The sequence below is a fragment of the Marmota marmota genome, unplaced genomic scaffold (genome assembly GCF_001458135.2).
Source record: "Marmota marmota marmota unplaced genomic scaffold, marMar, whole genome shotgun sequence".
NCBI lineage: Eukaryota > Metazoa > Chordata > Mammalia > Rodentia > Sciuridae > Marmota > Marmota marmota.
The window spans coordinates 5,666,412-5,672,362 of NW_026000153.1; positions in this window are offsets into that span (position 1 = coordinate 5,666,412).

Below are 5,951 nucleotides of genomic sequence, written 5' to 3' on the forward strand. Positions count from 1 at the left end.
CCTTATCGGGATTAATTCACTTATTGGATTAAAGCTCTCATAACCCAATCATTTCTCATGTAAACCATCTTGCATTAACTTACACATGAGCTTTTGGGGGACACCTCACATCCAAACCATAAGAAATGCCAAGGAGTGGTATAGCTGGGTCATATGGTGACTCCTTTCCTAGTCTTTTGCGGAGTCTCTATACTGATTTCTATAGTGGTTGTACTAATTTACAATCCCACTAACAGTGTATAAGCATTTCTTTTTCTCCAAATCCTCACCAGCATTTATTATTCTTTGTATTTTTGTTGATTACCATTCTAACTACTCCTATATATTTTTAATCATTTCTAGATTATTTATAATCTCTAATATAAATGCTATGTAAATAGTTGCTATACTGTATCATTTAAGAAATAATTGCATTTAAAAAATCTGTATATGTTCAGTACATATGTTTTATTTTATTATTATTTTTTAATTCCACACTGTTTGAATCCATGGCTGCAGGACTTGCAGATACAGAGGGCCAACTGTACATGAAGACCTGGTCCCCTGTTCTCCCTCAGGAGAGACTCCAGGCTGTGCTCTCATTGGGAAGTTCATGTGGATGTTCTGTTCTACCTCCTGCTCTACTTGATGACCTTAGGAGAGAACTTAGTGTGGGAGTCCTTAGCTCTTGCAAGATTTAGCTACAGGGAGTACAAATGGTGACATGGCAAAGGGGCCACTGGAAAATATAAAAGCCTCCAAGCTAGACCTTGGAGAAAAGCTACTCTTCTGTTGCCTCTGGCTCTTTTCCTACACGTACAAGGGAGGTGGCTGCCTAAGAAACTCTGCATGAGCGTAAAGTTCACAGAAACCTGGCCAAATGCTGGAAGGGCCTGAAGATGAGGTGTGATTCCTGCTCCAAGGAGCCCCCGCATAGACTTCCTTTGGGTGTGTCACACATCTGCAGAGGGAGGCCCCGCAGGAAAGTTTTACGACCTCCAAGGGAGAAACATAAACTACCCTCTCTGTGCAGCTTACTGAGCTTGCTTTTTGCTTCTCCCTACACATCTCTCCTACTCCTACTTCCCTCCTCCTTTCTTCCCTTCCTTCCTTCTTGCTCTCATCCTTTTGTTCTTTCATTTCTAACCTGAGTTTCTTGCTGACCTAAACATGACAGCCTTTCAAAAGAGGCCCGGCCTCAGGTCATGGCGCATGTAGGACAAACATGATTTTTCCCTTGGACGGTTTTCATATTCTGACACTTCGGAATTTGAACAGGACTCGGGGGCCTCTTCTCCTTTCCCTACATTGATGTGGTTCTCATTATCATCTGGCCAGGTGTCTTTCTGTTTTCATTCCCCTGATTGGGCAGTTTTCTTCCACCTATGTGCATCCAGAAAACTGAGGAGACTATCCTCAGGAGTCACCTAGCTGATGATTTTATTAAATTCTTGCTTTATAATGGCTGGGGAAAATATTAACATTCTGTGGCTGAATTGCAAGCCATTCTAAATTATAGTATATTGGCTACAGAGATGTGGTTTCAAATGAAAGGTGTTCTAATTAGAGATCGTAAAGCATGATGAGAAAACATTTTAACTGTCATTAGCATTGTAATTTGTTCATTGATGTTACTAATGCATTCATAATTATCTGCTTGGTCCATGTCTATGTATACTCTAAGAATCTGGTGATGAGAAACTTCAAGATGTCTCCAGAAAAGCATGCATGGCATCTATTTAAAAATAGATGATGTATTAGTTAGGCTAGTAAAAGTTAAGCTGCTAAAACAAAGAGACCACCCCCCAGCACTACTAAATGCAGTGGCTTGAATAAGACTGAGTTTTATTTCTCTCCCACATACAGGTTGTGGGGAATTTCTGTTCCACCAAATAACTGAGGGACGTAGATTCATTTCATCTTACAGCTGTGCTATACTTTAAAACATTTTTTTTCTACTAAATGATTAAATTTGGGCTCTTACTTTGCCTGGTTTTAAACCCTTGGAAAAGGAAAAGAGGAAATACAAAGCATACAACAACATGTTATCCTGCCTACTACAGATGAATGACATAACAGCAATGAAGGGAGTGGGAAGAGAAGAGAAAACCCAAATAACTCTGAAAAATAAGGATTTTGACTGGATACTAGAAATCTAAATACAAGAAGAATTGTATACAAATGCTGTAGCCTGGTTAGTGTTCTTCTCTCTCATAGGGATGTGGGTCAACCATTCTACAGCTAGTTCATGGGTATTGTGGGACTGACCATAAGAGAAAACGTTGTAGATGATGGAAACCAACTTTTCCACTGTCATAGAAAGAAGTGATGAATTTGGAAAGTGGAAAGTTCACCATGACTCTGTGATGCTAGATCAGAACCCAAGGGTTCAGTATGAATTTAAGATTTCAGAGTGTATACATACAGAGAAATAAAATGATGTTTGTGTACACACAAGAACAAAAATACATGCTTCAAGTAAGAAGCCCAGCTCATGATCAGATCTTGATTTTGTAAACATTTATCTCCCATGAAAGGAGCCAAAGCTCCCTGAAGAAGGGGCTGCAGAGCTGGGCAGGGTAAGGACAAGCTCAGTCTGAAACATTTGTGATGCCAAAAATAGGGAAATACTCACAGAGTATGGGGTCTGTCAAAACTCCTCTTGACAGGAGTCAAAGAAGCTCCTCATGGTCAATGCTGGAATGATTTGAATGAAGAAAAAAATAACAATAACATCAGACTATAACTCAAGAAAGAAAATAAATATCTATTATCCTAATATGGGTAGTGTATAAATAACAACTGAAAAAGTAAGTGGGGGGTGGAACAACTCTTCCATACAAAATAATTCCAATTAATAAATATAAAAGGGAAGAGGAAAGTAGAAAACTACTATTAGGCATGTAACAGTGATTTCTAGGCAAAAGTTGAGAAAAAAACGAAAGTATTTGCACAATGTCAAAGTATCTCCTTGAAGCTATTTATTAATTACAAAGGGAAAACAGTAACATTACAGTAAAGACAACTGGAGAACAGCACCTTAATCAGTGGATCAGAGGCGACATCAACAACAGTAAGACATACTAACATCTCACAACCCTTGATAAGGAAGAAGGGCAGGAGGTTACCCTGAAGTAGGCTTACTAAAAATGAGAAAGCATAAAACAGACCCAAATTGAAAATATGCGATCAGTGTCCTCCAAAAGTTTCAAACTCATGAAAAACAAGAAAGACTGAGGAACTGTCACAGATTTGAGGAGATTAAAGAGATAGCAACTAACTGTACTGTGGAATTGTGTCCTAGGAGAGCTAGGGTAGATATTCAAATTAGGTGTGTAGTTTAGTGGATAGTTTTGTAACAATGGCATCTTTTTTTTTCTTTTCATAATTGTACTATGATTTTGCAAGATGCTATCATTAGGAGGAGCTGGGGGAGAGCAATAAAGAAACTCATCATGCAGGAAGAGCATCCGTTTCCCAAATTCTTAGGAGCAAAAGTCTTTCAGATTTTGGAATGTTTTATATTTTTGAATATTTACCATATATAATAAAATATTTGGGGGATGAAACACAGGTCTAAATGTAAAATTCATTTGTATTTCATATACATCTTAAGCATATAGCTAGAAGATCATTTTATACACTATTTGTAAAAATTCTGTGCATGAAACCAAGTTTCTTAGTGTGGACTTTTCTACTTGTAGTATAATACAATGCTCATAAAGTTTCACATTCTGTAGCATTTCAGATTTTCATATTAAGGATGTTCAACCTGTACTGTATTTGAAACTTCTGTAAGTCTAAAACTAGTTAGAAATGGAAAATGTAAAAAAATTAGTAGACATTCTAAGAAGTAGGAGCAAATGACTAAAAAGCAGGAAAAAAATTTTTTAAAAATATACCTGCAGGTAATCCTAATGTTAGGTTATCAGGCAGATATTTTTAAATGTCTATTATTAATATGCTTATAACATGGAAATTAACCAAAAATCTAGGAATATGTTTTATAAAAATAAAATCCTACATCCAACAGAAATTAGAAATTTAACATTTATAACATTAAATTTGACTTTAGATTAGATCCAGCAACAAAAGATTCATGAACTAAAGGACAGGTCAGTAGAAAACAGAAATTAAAGTACAGAAAGAAAGAAATATAGGGGAAAGAAAGGAGGCATATGGAGCCACAGTTGGTACATTCTAAAATATGTTTCCTAGTATTCTCAGGGAATAGAGAATGACCAGGGGGAAAAATGTGAAAAGACACGATCTGAGAATTCTTCAAAACTAATTACTGGTTTCATGTTCTCACTTTATAAAGTGGCTCATATCCCAAAAAATAATTATAAAGAAAACCACACCTAGGTATATTAAAGTAAAGCTTCTGAAGAGTAAAGAGAAAGTTTAAAGGAAGTAGGTTGAGTGTAATATGCATCAATAAAAGATTAAATGAAAAAGGAAAGTATAAGGAAAAAAATAATAAAGTGAAATCCAAAAATTGATGAAATAAAAACAAATATGCAATAGAGAAAATAGGCAAAACCAAAAGTTGGCTTGTAAAAAAATAGTAAAATTATTTAAAATAATATGGCTGGTTATCAAGAAAAAAGAGACATAGCACCAAATACCAGTTTTGGAACAAGAAAGAACATTACTACAAATATGACAAAATTCAAAGGGTAAAACAAATATATAATCATGGTAAATTGAAAAAAAAAAGCTCCAATTTTTCACTCCTTCCTAGATACCTTTCCTCTTGCATGTCTCTTTAAAGAGTTCTTCTAGTATGACTTTGATTTCAGACTGGTTGCATGCTTTGGAGAATGAGCAGCCTGCAAAAGAAATGCAAAAGTGTCTTGAAAGCATGTGTGAATAAGATTTCTTCACTCTCACAGAAGACTGCCAATGCCATGAGAATATGCTTAGGCTAATATGTTGGGTGACAAGAGATACATGGGGAAGAGCCAAGTCTCCCCAGCTGCCCCAGCTAGTGCTAGTCTAGACCACCTACAGCCACCTGGCCACCAGACAAGTGAGTGAGACCAGCCCAGAGGAGATTAAGCACCTAGCTGAGCTCTGTCTATGTCACTGATCTGCAGATTTCTGAAGTATGCAAGTACTTACTATTTTAAACCACTGAGTTCTAAGGTGGTTTGATCTGCAGCTTTATTATGGGAAGAGAGAGCTGTGGGAAATATGGTTATCTTTATATTAACAAATTTGAAAGGCAAATGAAATGAGCACATTCATTGAAAACCAAAGAATTTTCAAAAGCCGTCCCAGGTCAGCTGTCCAAGTGCACACCTTGTAATTCCAGCAACTTGGGAGGCTGAGGCAGGAAGACCATAAATTTGGGGCCATCTCAGCAACTCAGTGAGCCCTAAGCAACTTAGTGAGATCCTATCTGCCGCTCTCTGGCTGGGCACAAATCACGAGCCACTGAAGCAGGAACAAACTTTATTTTTGAACTGCAAGAAAAAACCTCACACACGCTCCTGGGGAATTCTCCCGAATGCCACGCGGCTTGTCCAGGAACCCCCAGCCGGAAATATCTCTCCCGGAAATCCCTCCTCCTGCACTTCCCCAACCAATGGGAACTCTCGGGGAATCCCCGGAAATCCCCACGAGAACTCCAAATTAGTGCGAGAACTCAAAAGTAGCAGCAGAGGCGGATAGTAATGCCTTGCCTGTCAATCAATACTGTTGGCAAAATGCCAGGGGCCATACAGACTCGGCAGTGGCTCTCAGCATCTCCCCCCTTCTGTTTAATTAAACAACAAGCAATGTGGCTTAGGGACCGTGCCTGTTAGGTAGTCCAATTCAACATATGGTCCTTACCTGTCATCGGATGAACTGACCTCTAGGCGTCAGCCTCCTGTCTTAGGTTGGTACCACTGCAATTGGATCATACCCGTCACTGACTACCGGTCCAGCATACAGCCATACTTGTGGATAGGCCTTTGCACCAGTGG